The 17,081-nt window shown below is 46.8% G+C and overlaps 1 protein-coding gene across 3 annotated transcripts in view; it reads left to right on the forward strand.

Annotated features, from left to right (window-relative positions):
* The first annotated feature begins 14,128 nt into the window (after positions 1-14,128).
* The window catches only part of AMOTL1 (angiomotin like 1), a 90,008-nt gene continuing 87,055 nt past the window's right edge, over positions 14,129-17,081 (forward strand). Inside the window, exon 1 of one of the 3 annotated variants that reach the window (XM_063329465.1) lies at positions 14,129-14,284. The gene's annotated coding sequence lies outside the window, so the exon portion shown is untranslated. The remainder of the gene's footprint in view (positions 14,285-17,081) is intronic. The other 2 variants (XM_063329476.1, XM_063329504.1) reach the window with 2 other exon arrangements.

The raw sequence follows: 17,081 nt of genomic DNA on the forward strand, positions 1-17,081 counted from the left end.
ATGACTTGGTCGCATGGACAGTTTAGCTTTCCGTGCTTCACTTCCTATAACTGTCGGATATGGAAAATGACTCACTAAAATGCAGCATTTCATTATTCATCTCTCTGCAATTCCCAAAATGTGAAGCAGTTTTGATGAAAGCCGCATAGGAACATGACTGTGTTGCAACTAATTGACGGTCACAGGCTTAACCTGTACTTCAAATAATGCAAACTTAATGTGAGCTCACAGTAGAAAACGTACACGCTTTGCTCTCTGCATATTTAACCAGCACTTACGGTGTACTTTGCTTTATAGAGTTTTCATACATTTCATATCAAGTTTTCATACATTTAAATGTTAACTAACTGACTGCCCATGATTTTTATGAGAAGGATGGGCAATAGTAAGGTAATGGTTTGATTTTATGAGCATGTGCTGAGGACCAGCAGTACCCTGAGCATAATTCCTGATGCTAACATGGGTTTCTGCAGCTCTGGGCACCATCTTTTCAGCACATTTTTTATTTTAAAAAGCGTATTTAAATTTTAATCGGCCTAACGTTGGTTAGCGTTACAATAATTTTCAGCTAACAGTCGTCAGGGTGCTGCCAGCTGAGGTGTGAACGGGTATTGAGAAGCACAGATGGATAAGCAGAGTCATGAGAGATGACTCATCTGGAAGCGGTGGGAGCAGGAATAGAGCCCTAACCGGGAATCAGACCTCCCAGGCCACCCGCTCTGTGTGTCACGTATCACCGCCTTTGATGCTGACGGAGAAATGTGAAGATATTTTCCTCTTTTAGTCTGCACGCGACCCCCTTCACTGTTGCTGAGCACAGAGAAGTGATTTCTAGTAAACTGAGAGCAGGGCATAACCTTAAACAATGAGAGTGTCTTAAATGTCGTATGTAACAGTGGATAATCTCGCGTATATCATACACCCGTTCTGTTCTTTATCCTGATAGTAAAATCAGCCAGACACGGCCGTGGGTGTTGAAGTTCCCCAGTTGCTAAACATCACCACAGGGTTCAGCACAAGGACAGGTATGTGAGATTTCATCTTTTCCGTTTCGCACTGTAGGAGCCTGAGCAGGTTCAGCGCTAACCTCCTCTGTGAGGTTTTTTTCCCCAGAAAATATATATACAAAAACTTCAAAGTTTTAGTGTTTCTTATTTCTGTAAGGAAATTGGATATAGAGAGACACTGCCCGGTTTTATATCAGCAGACGTCTTTCTCCTCCCGAGCCCATCAAATTGCTTAAATGCGGAGGCTGCATTTGCGGTGACGGATCACGGTGTCACAGACATTGAGTGCCTCTGTCTCTGCTGTTAGCACCACGTTCACCTCCCCTGTCCCCTGCCACTTAGCTCGGATACCTATAGGAGATGTGTGGTTGCTGCAGGCTCCACCGTTAGACAGTGAAGAAGACCATGCAGCTCCGTGAAGGTAACCAGATCTTACAGGGACCAAGCCCATCCTCAGTTGGTGCTCAGCTCATGCAGTGACTGCATAGGGATCCTAGGGCAGGACCCCACCTGGAGTACTGCGTCCAGCTCTGGGGACCCCAACATAAGAAGGACATGGACCTGTTGGAACTGGTTCAGAGGAGGGCCACGAAGGTGATCAGCGGGTTAGAGCACCTGTGCTATGAAGACAGGCTGAGATAGTTGGGGTCGTTCAGCCTGGAGAAGAGAAGACTCCAGGGAGACCTTATAGCAGCCTTCCAGTACCTAAAGGGGGCCTACAGGAAAGATGGGGAGGGACTTTTTACAAGGGCATGTAGTGATAGGACAATGGGTAATGGCTTCAAGCTGGAAGAGGGTAGATATAGATAAGACATTAGGAAGAAATCTGTACTGTGAAGGTGGTGAGACACTGGCACAGGTTGCCCAGAGAAGTTGTCGATGCCCCATCCCTGGAATTGTTCAAGGCCAGGCTGGATGGGGCTTTGAGCAGCCTGGTCTGGTGGGAGGTGTCCCTGCCCATGACAGGGGGGTTGGAACTAGATGATCTTTAAGGTCCCTTCCAACCCACATCATTCTATGATTCTGTGATTCTATGACAGGATTGTAGGACTTAGCTGCTTCAAGTGCATCCTTAGGTGAGATAAATCTGTGCTTAAATTCACTTATATTTAGGAAATATAATATATGTAAGTACCTGGATACGTGTTCTTTTGTCTTCCCTGTTGTTTCAAGACCCAAAGTGTCACAGCAGTGGCCTGGGAGAAACGCATCCCTTGGTTTCTCGCATGCACCCTGGATGGCAAGGAGGGATTTACGTCGGGCTGAGCAAACGTTCGGTACCTGTGTACAGCCCAGCGAAGAGAGCCAAGCGAGGGGGCAGCAAGGCTGTTCAGAGGGTGTCTGCCATCACCCAGCGTTCTCAGAAAATATTCAATTAAAAACCAGGCCATATACCTGGACTGAACGAAGAAGTGTATGCCTACTTTTAGCTTTTCTTCAGCTAATAAAACTTGCCTTGCCTAACTATCACAGAAATTCTCATATTTTTAAAATTACAGATATATATTAAAATTCCAATATGGAACTTGCTGACAGAGTCGTTAGTCACATTGCAAAGTATACATAGCAATCCATGTTAACTTTTTTATTGCTTTAGGATGATCACAGTTCATTAAAAATAGAAGACCACATGTAGATCAATTTCACCGGTGTAGTCTTAGTTTTTAAGGGCAATTCCTAATACCCGTCCCTCCTGGAAGAGAAAAATACACCTGTAGAATTTCTCTTAAAGTAACTCACATAAATCCGATTCCCCAGTTTCTTACAGCAGTTCTGTGTTGTTGCCAACGCAATTTTAGAGCCATTACGCTGGAGTGAAGTGTAGCAATAACCTTAATGGCCAAGAAACTATATTAAATAGGTATTGCAACAGACAATATATTCTGAAACCATACACGGAAGAAGTCTGCATTTGAATATCTCATAACATTTGAAATCAGAATTGACGACATCCTGGACAAGAAAGACTTCCTGAGAATACAAAAAAAGAGGGTTTTACGCTCACGTGCACGAAATGCTCTTCCACCTCCTGCAGCATGAGCAGCACTGCCTGCACAGAACCTCCTCTCTGATGCCCAAGGGGTCCAGGGGAGCCTTGGAGGAGCTGAGCAAGACGCAGCTTTCTCCATGCAGTTCCCAGTGAATGGGAGGGTTCATCTGAGGTGTGGGACACGAGGCTCCTCCCCGGGCTGGCTTTGGGCACAGGGAAGCCTTTTCCTGGCCGGAGATGCCTGGGTGTCGTCAGGATCATGGGGGCCATTGCCAGGCACTGGAACTTCCAGACACTGGAACTTCCAGGCACTTTCTGTCTTCCGAGAAAGCTTGTGGCTGCTGAAAAACTGCTGAACATGCTTGTGGTCTGTGCTGTGAAGAGCATCTCTGGTAGTTGTAGGAGAGGGACTACCAGCTAACGGCTGCTCTTTCTGCACTAGCGTTCAGGAAAGACTGAAAGGCTTGGTGAGGGCTGGCTGGAAGCACAGCTTTGGACACTGGGCTGTCTGGGACCATTCCTTCAGGAACAAGACAGTCTGTAAAAACAAATCTTTAAATATATTTGCATATTGGCACACGGCACACACATGCGCTCTGGTGAAAGAAAAAAAATAATATGACAAAGATTTAAATGCTTGGTCTCACTTGTCTTGAAAGATGACTAAAAGTAGAAGGCATCACAGCAGGCATCCCACCATGGTGTATCGATGCGCGTCACAGCAGACATCCCACCAGGTGTCACCCCAGTAGCAGCAGGCATCACAGCATGGCGTCTCAATGTGCATCGCTGCAGGCACGAGAGCAGGCATCTCACCAGACATCACTCCACATCATCTCACCAGGACATCACTCCATATCATCTCACCAGGACATCACAGCAGGAACTCCAACAGGGTGGCACTTTGCTGCCAGCCCTGGTTTTGAGCCTGGTGGGGGCAGAGGGATGAGGAAGGCAGGGCTCTTGCGTGGGCAGAAGCAGGCAGAGCAGGTAACCGATTGCCCACCAGGTTAGCCTGAGTGGGACGAGGAAGGGCTCAGGGAAGGAGAAGCATCAGCCTCCGAGAGTATCCAATTGTTGTGTTGGTGGAACGATGAGTCCTGAAGATGTCATGCCTGCTCCCCAGCTGATTTTTAAGGAGCTTTATGTGTGTTTAGTCCAAAAATGTTAAAAAATGGCTTTCCTTTCACCAAGTGTGTATATATATATACCATGTCCCCAAAAATACAGTTTTTATAGGGAAATCGAACCTCTGGCTGAACATGCGGAGCGTGACCTTGGGTGGCCCATGTCCTGCAGCGAAAGGGAGAGCAATCCTGCGACAGCACTGTGTGCAGCAATGGTATTTCCCTGGGGCTTGCCTCTCTCAGGAAAAAAAAAAAAAAAAAGAAAAAGCAGCAGCAGTGATGCAGATAAGAAGTGACGATTTAGTTTCTTCAAATGCTTCTTTCACAGGGTCTGCTCGGCTTGTGAGCACCCCATCTCCATCCCCATCCCCATCCCCATCTCCATCCCCATCCCCATCCCCACAAGCTGGAGGGATGGACCTGCCCAACCGTTTTCTTTGTTTAGTGAAGGGAATAAATTCATACCGTAAAAATGATTTTCAGAAGTCTTGCTGGAATCTCAAGACTGCCAATACAGTTTTTCTCAAACTGTCTCTTGAGTTAGAGAGGGCAAAATATTTGGTTTTGTATTTAAAAAGAGGAATAATCTGGTCTCTGAATTGGGACAGCTGAGGGCTTTTTGTGCCTTGGGTAGCACGGCATCAGGAATTAACGATATTTAAATTCACATTCTGGTGTCCAGGAGCAACCCCCTCACTAATGCCCTAAGACATGGGGCATAAACAAACCATGTCTTAATCTGCAGGCGCACAGATTTAACTTCTGGGTTCCTTTTCAAGGTCGCTTCTCCATTCACAGAATTTTTTTGCTGGCTGTTTACAAGAGATTTCAAATGATTCTTTAAGAAATAAAGCTTCGTTGCATCATAGGAGTACTTTTACTACATAAGATGAATGTTGAATTACTAAAACTATATTACACTCAACGTTTTTCTGAGCTCATTCTGTTGTTAATCGTGATACCGAGATAATCACAGTAAGGAAACAGGCATTGGCATGGGTGGCTTGGAAAATGAACCCTTATGTCAGCGTAGTGCAGCATAGGAATGGATGAAGACGTTAAAACGCACCGACACATGGGCTAGAAATGGAGGAAATGCTCCAGGCCTTGCTCTGGGCTCAGCTTGTACAACCCCAGAGGGTCATTATACTCTTGCTGTCTCCCCGCCATGGTTACTTGGAGGAGCGCTGTGCCTGGGCAGCGGCTGCAGTGCAGATTTGGCTCCCGAAAGACATAATTTGTAATGACGAACTAGGACGAAGCCTTTTTTTTCTGCAGGGACTTTACGCATTTCCAGTCCAGCCTTGCTGGATACCAGTGAGTTTCTGTCCAAACTGTTTCCACATGGAAAGCACAGCGCTTGGCCGTGCAAATACGGCTCTAGGTAACGCTCCTACTGTGGTTTGAATTTTTTGTGCTATAAACATTGCTACTCAGATGAGGAGTCCAAGGAGCTAAAAAGATCAGGCCACGCATTTCAAATGGCGGTATTTTGTGGATTTCCTGTTCAGATTTCAAATATTAAGAGGCAAACAAGTCAGTCATTTCATTTATAGATGGTTTGGCTGATGCTGGCATCCAGTATTTGCCCACCCCTGCTGTTTCTGCAGTAGCCGCTTCCTGTATTTGACGATCTCCCAGTGTTTTATCCCTGTGCTGGGCCAAGCTCTTTCCCCAGCTCTTATCCACAAGGTGGTTGTAGGAGCACTGAGCTGTAGGTGACTGTGAGTTTAAATACCAGCACATGAACAGCTGACATCCTCTTAAACAGTAAGAAAACTTTCTGGAAATTATTTTCAAGAAGGGAAAAGGATCACAGGAGTTTATTTATTTGAGGGCGGGGAGAACTGTCGGGGCCAATGCCTTTATTAATATAGCAATAAGAGATCTCTCAATATCCAAATTCATTTCAGTTCTTAGTATCTTGCCATGCCCAGTTGGATCAGAAGCTCTTTGAATCAACACGTATACTTAATGCAAAAGCAGTACTTGCATCTCGTGTGCTTTCTTTTCAAATCCCTTTCAAAATAAGTAAATTCCTTTCAAAATAAGTAAATTCCTTTCAAAATAAGAGTGAGTGGGAGTTTTAACAGGATAAAACCGGGTTTGACTCAATGTTTTCATTCCCTGATAACATTGCAGCATAATAATTGGTAGATCAAGGAAAGCTACGGGATCTTCAAGCATCAGTATCCGATAACTGACATTTTTATTGAAAGAACCTACTTCTACAGCAAACGGCTAACTCGCTCAGCAGGAGTGGCAAGGACCAGGAGATGAATGTCTTACCTTGCAGTATCTAACCTTGCTTTTACCCACGGCCTGAAGGCCCACGTGTGGCTCTGGGCACTGCCCTGGCAGTCCCAGGGCAAGAGCTGGGTCCACCAGCATCTGGCTTCACCACAGCCAGCTCTCGGGCTGCTGGAGCTGCGTGTGGGCACGGGCACGGCAGCCACTCTGCTTCCCCCAGCAGGCTTCCCCATGCAGTAAATCGGTTAATAACAGTAAAATTTCAAAAACCTTTTTTTTTTTTTAAACACAGAGAATAAATAAAGTCAAAAAACTGAATGGGAAGATGGTTTCATTCAGGACAGGTTTGAACGCAGTGTCTAATTTAGCCAATATACTTTGAATTATATATAGATTTAACATTTACTCTTCAGAAGCTTAAGGTTCCTTAAAAGGTCATATTTCATTTTGTATTAGAACATGCTGTGTTGGCTTTCTGCTTGTGTTTTTTTTTGCACATATGAGCGCTTAAGGTAAAATGTTTTCTACTTCCAAAAGCAGCAAGTGTACAGACACTAAAAAAAATGTTTTCATCATGACTATTTCTGGTCAGTAGGAATTTTTCCTCTCTCTACCAAGCAGCGAGGTAGAGGAATTCAGGCTGATTTCTTCAGGTTTCCGTCTCAGATTCTCCAGAGTGCAATGAATATCATAATAATACAAAATTATTTTTCAGGTTCAACACCATTCCCAAATGATTTGCCTGTCTAACTCAGCACGCCGATCTCAGCTGCCCGCTTTGTTTTTATGAGTTCTGGGAAATCAAAACACAAACCAGTTTTGCTTTAGCAATTGTAACTTCCACCAGACAAGAAACAAAGCGCGTTTGAGTCCTCCTCCCTTCCCCATCAGCTTTAGAAGAAGCGTGACTGAAACTAATGGAGAAACGCCTGCGTTATAACAACCAGACTAAGCCATAAGAGAGGGAGACCCATGACATTTACTCTAAATTTTACAAGAGTGGTTTGGTTTTGACTCTGTTAAACCGAGTATGGACCCAGCTATGTCACGTCAAAGGTTCAGCACTAAACGGAAAGATTTATCTGCCTAAATGTGCGGTATTGCACTGGTTTAATTAAACTGGCACAATCCTGGGTGTGCATTGCTCTGACAAGAGCGGCTGTAATACAACTTGAGGGTCCGCACCAAGTTTTAGTTTATTCAGATTTAGATGGGTCAAAGAGTAGAACTTTGCCAATCATCTGACGTGGTTTGGTTCAAGCAGGCTGAGGACATCTGCACGCAGACCCCAGCCGGCAGATGCAGGAGGCTGTGCTCCTCAAAGCTCGCCCGCGCCGTCTCTCCAGAGGAGGCCATCTGCTTGTGGCCGAGCTACAAAGCTGCAGCTCCTGCCTTTGAAGCAGCCCTTCAGGAAGCTCCGAAGTAAAGTGGAAGGAAAAAAACGGTACCGTCCCTGCAGAGATGGAGCTGTAAAGAAAAAAAAAAATCAACTTCTCAGCTTCAGCTGAGAAACTGTAAAGTGTCTCTGAACTGAAACTTCCCCCTCTGCTCTGGCGAGACCCCACCTGGAGTACTGCGTCCAGCTCTGGAGCCCTCAGCACAAGAAGGACCTGTTGGAGTGGGTCCAGAGGAGGCCACAAAGGTGATTACAGGGCTGGAGCACCTCTCCTATGAAGACAGGCTGAGAGAGTTGGGGTTGTTCAGCCTGGAGAAGAGAAGGCTCTGGGGAGACCTTATAGCAGCCTTCCAGTACCTAAAGGGGGCCTACAGGAAGGATGGGGAGGGACTCTTTATCAGGGAGTGTAGCAATATGACGAGGGGCAATGGTTTTAAACTAGAGCAGGGTGGGTTTAGATTAGACATTAGGATGAAGTTCTTTACACTGAGGGTGGTGAGACACTGGAACAGGTTGCCCAGGGAGGTGGTGGAGGCCCCATCCCTGGAGACATTCAAGGCCAGGCTGGATGAGGCTCAGAGCAACCTGATCTAGTTGAAGATGTCCTTGCCCAGGGCAGGGGGGTTGGACTAGATGACCTTTAGAGGCCCTTCCAACCCAACACATTCTATGATTCTATGAAACTGAAATCACTGTCAAGTGATTTACATGATAATGCAAGGAAAGGAATTGGAGAATGGAGAAAGAGGGCAAAATGCATGTGTGTGTGTGTGTGTGTGTCTGTGTGTAAGTCAGAGACACAGCTATGCTACAGAAAGAAATACCATTTTCCACCCTATCTGTGAGCAAGAAATTGCTTCAGGTTTATTAAAACCGCCTTCTGCTAATTGCAGTCCAGAGAATAGCCACAGTCTTCTACTTGCTTCTTGAGAGGTTTGCGGATGACACAACCGAAATGTGATATTTTCGTTCAATGGCAGGCAAAGAAACATCATTTTTCTATCACACCAGTCAGTAGGGAAGCATTTCTCTCTGGAGCCGGCTGCTGCCTTGTACAGATGCAGCTACCGCATGGAGCATCCCTCTGCCACGCTGACAGACACATCCGCCTGCCTGAACACACCGGCAGTAAAAACAGACTGGGGAAATTCCCAAAGGGAAAACACAGAGCATCTAAAAAGCCAGGAGAACACAAAGTTTGCCAATCACCACCTTTTCCTGGGAAAACCCTCACCCCTCATCCGCTCGCTCCACCTTCCAGGCGTGGGAGGGGCACACACGTACCTAATTTAGCTTTGCAAATATGTTAGTGGGCACGGGATGGAAATCTACCTAAAGGTTAAGAAACTGAAAGAATATAGAAGATCCCGACTTTCAAACACAAGAAATACAAACCAAAACTGCCTGTGGGTGCCCCAGCTCCAGCCCCGTAACGCCTGGAGCACAGGGACTGCAGGGGTGGCCTCCTCCTACCAGCTATGGCTCATCTGAACTGGTCATCTGGTGATGGCGTTAGTGAAGGGAGAGAGAGAGAGAGAAAGCTTTTGAGGGTGAATCAGCCCATCCCAAGTCAGGAATTTGGTGTGATTCATCTCATCCTGAAAGCAGGCAGCTCCGTTCATGTGGGATGCATTTCAGGTCTTAAATCAGGTGAAGCTAATCCCATCCATGTATCCCTTCCAGATCAGAAAGCTTTGAAAATAGACTGCAGTTGTGGATTCATTTTGGTTGGGGATCAACTCCTCTCTTTAGGACATTCAGAAATCAAATATCCAAGTCTGAAATAGTTGCTTTAGGCTATTTTTGTCATCAGAATGGGCATCTCTGGAGGGAGATTCATCTGTTTTATGGGAGCTGGTAGGCTGGTTGGCTGGATCATCCTCTGCAAAGGCTCACTGCCTTCTGTTAAGGCAGGTCACTGTTAACAAAAACTGCTTAAAAATAAGAAAAAAGGCCTTTTGGGAATACAGAAAATATTTTATGAGCTAGAAATACAGGGGGTTGCTAGCAAGTGGGGAACCTGGGACTGATTCGGTAGCTGGGTAGTTGCAGATGCACCGCTGGAAGCCGTGGACAGAAGTGCAGGGGAGGTTAGCCCAAAGCTGACTTACACGTGCGCCAAACAAATAAAAACCCACAAGTTCTCTGATCTCAGACAAAATAAGGAGTGAGACTCCCAGAGTAGCCTCTGAGGATGGGACTTCAAATACTGTTTGATCCGGCTGTTTGCATAGTGTTGCATGCAGCTTCACAGGGCTGATACCTGAGCCAAAGTGTCTACCTTGTCTACCTGTCCTGTCCTGTGACGACAGGCTGAGAAAGTTGGGGTTGTTCAGCATGGGGAAGAGAAGGCTCCCGGGAGACCTTATAGCAGACTACCAGTACCTAAAGGGGCCTACAGGAGAGATGGGGAGGGACTCTTTATCAGGGAGTGGAGCGATAGGATGAGGTGTAACAGTTTTAAACTGAAAGAGGGGAGATTTAGATGAGATATCAGGAAGAAATTCTTTACTGTGAGGGTGGTGAGGCACTGGAACAGGTTGCCCAGGGGAGTTGTGGATGCCCCATCCCTGGAAGTGTTCAAGGCCAGGCTGGATGGGGCTTTGAGCAACCTGGTCTAGTGGGAGGTGTCCCTGCCCAGGGCAGGTGGTGAGACTGGATGGTCTTTAAGTTCCCTTCCAACCCAAACTATTTTATGATTCTATGATTCTATGATACCTGGGAGCCGCCTGTCCAGCCCTCCATATATATATCTGTATACCTATATATATATATCTACGTATCTGTATATATATACACAGAGAGAGAGAGAATTCAAATGGACTGACACGGGAGGAGCTGCTGAAGCTCGCTTTATGCTCCAGCATACAGGTTCAAAGAGCAAAGAGCTCAGGATGGTTGCACGAGACAGACCACTTTTCTCCACTGAAAGCGCTGGGTTGGTCGATGGGAGGAGAAGCCGCCGTGCTGCGCCACGTGTAATTCCCATTGCCAGTTACCACGGGCCCAGGCTGTGCTTGTGCACTCAGGAATTTATGTTGGTAAAAAAAGCGAAGCCGTTTTACCTGGAACAGGTATTTCTGTATCAGAAGTTAATTGGCGTGTGGCACAACCACTTAGTTTTGTGGCCAGGTCGTGTGTAGGTGAAGCTGGTGGGAGGTGTCGGTTGCCCTGTCACTCAATAAACGCCTTTTTGTTAGCTACACCCTAACCCGTGTGAAGGTTAAAGTGGCCCATGCTCTATTTTTATGGATGATGTGATGTTAACCTGGCCAAAGTTTTCCTAGCTTTTTATTATTGAATTACATGCAAAATGCATATTTAGCAACCAGAAATGAGAGAGCACTGCACACTGAGCAATAAGGAACTGTCATCGTTAAAGCCGCGTGTCCTTTTCCCTCTTCTACATCTTGCTGGATGAAGGGCTTTGGGTTCGCTTTTGTATAACTCTTAACACAAGGTTATCGAGACAACTCTAAACCTTTAGATATGCTTGTAACATCTTTTCAACTTAAGTAATTGTATTCATTTGTCATAAAGCTCCGTAATTTCATAATGAAAGAAGCCAAATTAAAGGATATTTGTTTCTAACAATAGAAAATACTTATAATCCTTTTGAAAAGCAGCGTAGACTTTCTAGATGCAGAATACATGTAGATGCAGTTAATTACACAGCCGATTTTCCTGCAAAGTTATGCTTAATTTCTTTCTGAGTAGTCCCTTTATTTTTAATAGGCCTATATGTTAGAATAAAATAAAGGAGATTAATGTTTGCATGTCACAGCCTTAGGGGGCCAGTATATACCAGCCAAAACGTATAATACAGCTCAGTGCTGTATGTACGGGTTATGACGGCTCTTTTGAAAATAGATTCCTGGGTTAGAAAAGGGGATGGGACTGAACTATTTAAATTAAAAGAGAAGATAGGCTTAAGAACATAAACTGGCCATGAATGTATTTAGATTGGAAATGAGAAGAATGTCTTTAGCCATCAGAAGGTGGGAACGTCCTAACAACAGGAAAAATGGCTATAGTGGATGAAACTGGCTGTGAGATATTCCTTGGTTGGTTTAGCACAATCTCATGATGTGACTCCTTGTGGCAGGCAGCAGTGGAGTATGATGACCCAGGAGCTCTGCTCCAGCCATCTTCTGGTTCTAGTATAATGTAATGAGTGCTTTCCATGTAAATAACCTCCACAGTTCTTCACAACAAGTGCTTGGATCCATGCTAATCACCATCAAGCTCATTATGTTCAAACACTTCAACATGAAAGCTGTTGAGGCAGAATCAGGTCCTCGTCTGCAGAGGTAATTGGTCCGGTGGAAAGGACTGAGGACCTCCAGTGACTGCAGCAGGAGGTGGGAAGATGAAGGTCCTTGAACTGTGTCCCTGAGCGTGAGTGGCATCAAAGAGAACGCATTAATCAAAGGAGGAGCAAAAGAGGGCAGAAGAGCGATCTGAGAACAACACCGTGTCTTGCTCGTTAGCTGGAGAGTCAAATTGCAGCAAACATCCTCAGTGGTCACGGACTGTGAAAACCTGGGAGATGATGCGCAGTGAAAGGTGGTTGTGAAATAGATAAATTAATGTCTAGATGCGCAAGTTCCAACGAAAATTAATGTGATGGTACCTGATCCTTGAAGACGTCAGCTATTTGTGCCCCAAGACTGGAACGTGGGCTTTTCTGTGTAAAGTATTTGAATTCTGCAACGAAAACTATTCCAGATTTTTGAGAAATACATCACGCCCCTGATGTAGTGAGCATATTATTCCCTTGTGCGGTGCTGATGAGGGCCCGTCTGATCTCGGCCGGCTGGGGAATACCCTGAACTTGAGCCTCCCACAACCTGTGGGCACGGAGGAGCTTCGCAGGCTGAATGGTAATGACTTTCCTTGAGACAGAGAAATTTGGAAATGCTGTCAGTGGCCCTTCCATGTACCAAATAAATTTGATTAATATCTGAAGAAAATTTCATTATACTAATAATAAGCTCTACAATTTGTTGGTCAGATTACATTAGAGTACTCTTAGGCATCGTTAATGTCAGAAACAAGAGGCTGGACTTGAGGGCCATCAGCCTGCTTGGCTCCAGTGCCTTTTGTTATTAGCATGGGCTAGGGACAAGTACTGAGGAAGCAATTAAGGGTTATCTTGTTTCTCACGGTCTGGCTTGGAATTAGTTGCTTCCCGTGGCTGCTGTTTCACCGGCTGTTTGGTGGCTGCAGAGCTACTCCTTCAGGAAAGCAAACAGATGGCTCTTTCCTTGCACCCGAAATGCTCCAGGCTCTATTATTCAGGTGTCACACGACCGCAGCAAAACAAGGCAGGCAGTCGCTGGTGCTAGATGGTATGCTCAGAAACAAGAGAGCTGCTGCTTCTGGTTGTGTGGAACATGGGTGTCCCAGTATCTCCATACTGAAGGATGTGAACATTCAAAGCTATTATTGCAATAGCTTTCTGGGATGTTCTTTACACAAAGATTAGAGGGGGCGAATCGACAAAGAATCTAGAGAAAAAAATAAAGTGTCCATGAAAGACACCATAAACGGTAGATGCCATCTTCTGTCAGTACTGAGGCTGCCAAAACCAACCTGAATTGCAATTGCACAGCTACAGCTGCCACCCACCTCTACAAACGGTAGACAGATTTGGTATTCAGAGACTCTTCTTGGATTTTAGAGTTTCCTCTTCATGTCTAGGGGGGAGCTGCCTCTTTTGTGACTGTTTCTTATTTCTTTTCTTTGGACGCATGCTCCTCTTGGGGCTGGGCTGGTGGATGGGAGCTGCAGCATGCCCTGAAGAGGCGACGTGGTGGCTGCAGGAGGCTCTTGGGGGAGTCTGTGGCTGGGAGCTGCTCAGAGTCACCTCTCCTCCCACGTCACTGCCGTGTGGGGGGGCATCTCCATCACCCTGCAACCTTCCACCCCGACCAGTGCAGCAAGACCATGGGTTCCATGGGGCCATGTGATTCCAGGAGGGGTCCCCACGGCCCCACCACAGGCAAGCCCAGGGAGATCCTTTACTTTTGCGCCGCAGTAGGGCACGGCCCACCTTGCTGGGGGGTTATTTCTGAAGGGGTGATGTGGTGTAGCAGTGGGACTGGTGCGGAAACTCCTGGCTCCATCCCCTGCCTTGTGCTTGGGATGGGAGGTGGTTGTAGGATGCTGCCTCTCTCCTGCCAGCCTGGCAGCAGCTTTCCTCCAAACCATTTTAGGACTGTGCTAATCCCCTAAATTTAACCAGTGATGTCAAAGGCTCATGTTAGCTCCCTGCGCCGAGTCCTGCGCCCACACACGCTGACGTGAGCCAGGAATAACTCCACCACCACGTAGACTTGAATTCCGTCCCAAGCAATGCCGCCCGATGCCCATTTTCATAACACAGACCCCTGAGCCATCGCTGGGCAGGGGGAGCAGCACCAGAGCTGGTGGGGAAGGAGACACTGGGGCTGGGCAAACACACGGCAGAAGAACTGGATACGGCCAACAGGGTAAGGAGAGACCTCTCAAGGTAAGCTGGAAATGGAGTGGTGCTATTTATTAATCCAGCAGTGCCCGGAGAGCAGGCGTGGGGACGGCTGTGTTTGGTTTGGCTGCTGAACTGATAAATTGGAGGAGGGAAGAAAACTACTCTGGTGTGGATTTAAATGGATGTTACTTTTTTTGTTGTTGTTGTTGTTTTTGTCATTAAAATTGTAAAAGAAAGAAGAGAAAGTTGTGTTCAAACCAAAATGTTGGATGGGGCTGGAGATGACTGTTTCTACTTTGGGTTCGGGTAAAGGAAAACAAGGGAAACAAAGGGCTCATTTCACAAAATTGCTGGGAGGGTGGCAGCCCCCCCAGCCAGGTTGCCATCCACCCCCTCCTTCCCTTCCCGCCTCCGAGATGCAGCAGTGCATCACACCACCCGTGTTCGGGACATGGACAAGCTCCCACCCAACCACATCCCTGAGCTGACCTGAGAGGTGCTGCCCAGAAAGGCTTTCCTAGGAAAAAGTGTCTGTTTTCAAACAGAATTGGCCAACCATGGTGGGATGGCCTTTCTCATCCTGTTGCCTGGTGTGACCCTCTCTCTCCATTCGCCCCACTCTTTTGGGGGAGCACAGTGCTTGCCGCTGGGCAGATGTTTAGCAGAAGACAGGCCGCGGTGTGAAGACCTTTCCCCCATCAGTTCAGAAGAATTGGTGAGCAGGATGGGCTGAAAGGAATGGGAGTTTTGTCATGAAGGTGTTTGGGTGGGGGGGCTGTTGTTTGTGAGGATGGACTCGTTTGGTGCTATTAGGGAAAAGCAGTGACAGCCGTGCGTGGTGTTTTGCTGCCTGGGCAGGATGTGGGTGGGCAGAAGGCTTGAGCTGAGTTAGCACAGGACAACCATCACCTCTGCATTTCTGTCTGGCCACAGGCTGTTAAAAACCCGCTGAAAACCTGTAGCCCTCCTTGTCTGCCAGAGCCAAGTGGCAGAGAGAAGCCAGAGCGTGGATGGTGCAATCTTGGCTCAGGACACGCAGACAGCATGGGAAACGTGTGGAGAACATTCCCTGGGAGTAAAACAGCCTGAGCTATGGCTGGGAAGAAATACTTTTCTAGCTTTATCCTTTTGCCCCAACTTCTGAGGAGGACCAAATCTCATCTTTATATTTTTTGATTTATTGATTTTGTTGGGAAAAGAGTTAGAGCCCGAGATCGTAAACAAGGTGTTAAGCGTGTGGGAAGCTCAGGTCTGAGCTCCACATTTGAAACAGGCCATCTGAGGTCGCGTCATCACCCTGCCCTCACCGCTAGCTGCTGGTGCCTCCCAGGTGGCTTTTCCACACGGGGGCTAAAAACTCCAGCCTGAGAAACCTTTCCTGGCAGAAGTTTTGTTAAAAATGGTACATTCCTGAAATGAGAGGGGAAAAAAGGATTAATTGATATTTTCCATGGAAATACCCATTTCCCTGGCAATTGGAAGGCAGTAGGGTGGGCGCAAGGTCTGTGGGAGCCACAACTGACTCCCTTGTGTGCAATGTTGGGTGGACGAGGCTCTTCCATGGGCAGGGAGCCGCCCTGGGGCCTCTGTGTGTCCTGGATGCTGCTGAAAGAAACGAAACCCCTTCAGAAATGCCTTTTCCCAGCCACTGTGGAGGCTCCAGTGCCTGGGAAAGAAACAGCGGTGGAAACCCCACCGGCACAGCCCAAGCTGCAAACAGCCAAGAATGAGCTGTTACAGCTTGCTCATGGGGGAAGAGAGGCAGATTTAGTCTCCTTCAGTTCCCATCCAGGGCACACATGCAATGTTTCATCCTTCATGAAGAAAAAAATCTTGGAGGAAAAGCTTAATTCTTGGCTTTTCAGATAACCCAAGCTGTACATCTGATGTGGTTCACTGTCCCCATAGGAGGGCAGAAGGTGGCTTTGCAGAGGACCCTGCCTGCTCGGTGGGGAGGGAAGGAACTGAGATATGGAGGGAACCAAGGAGCACCAGTGGGTTTTTTTGAGCTGTAGTGATGGTGAGCTTGGGGTAAGTGGTTACCGGAAGGAGCGAAAAGGGAAAGGGCAGCCTCTGTCACACCATCCTTTGAGGAAAAGCCGTGGGATTGCTCCATGCTATGGAAGAAGGTGCCTCCAATTTGCTCAGACCCACCGGGCACGCTTCCTGCGTGTGGCTTGTGGAAAGAACAGAAAAAGGCTTGAGAGCAGTTGTTTTCTTTGGGGGAGAGGGAGTCAGGCGAAATTTAATGTATTTAATAGAATTTCAAGCTTATCCTTCATTTATGAGTGGTAGGGAAAAAAAAAAAAACAAAACACAAAACTCTGAAAAGAGTTCACGTCCAAGTTGTCTCTGATTAGAGAATTGCAGTGACCCAAGCAGGTAGGACTGACGGTTGAGGTGAGCTGCCTGGCAAAGCCTAGTAAAGGAAAGTTGGTTTGTTGACAGCACCACAAAGTTGATGTTAAAGGAGGTGTCTTCTCAGCTGTTAAGAAGTGTAGGACAGTTATTGTGTATCATACAGTAAAAAGATAGAGCTATACCCATACACTTATTTTGTTGCAAGTCGGGGGTCTGGTCCATTATCTCTTGAAGCCAACATGGAGAACATTGCTGATCTGAGGAGGTCTCTCCCTGCACCACATTTGGAGCTGTTTCCATTTCAGAAGTGCCACCCACTGCTGTTGGATTACAAACCTTATGAAGAACGACTGAGGGAGCTGGGGTTGTTTAGCCTGGAGAAGAGGAGGCTGAGGGGAGACCTTGTCACCCTCTACAACTCCCTGAAAGGAGGTTGTAGAGAGATGGGGGCTGACCTCTTCTCCCTGGTGACAAGTGA

The sequence above is a fragment of the Chroicocephalus ridibundus genome, chromosome 1 (assembly GCF_963924245.1).
Source record: "Chroicocephalus ridibundus chromosome 1, bChrRid1.1, whole genome shotgun sequence".
In the NCBI taxonomy this organism is placed as follows: domain Eukaryota; kingdom Metazoa; phylum Chordata; class Aves; order Charadriiformes; family Laridae; genus Chroicocephalus; species Chroicocephalus ridibundus.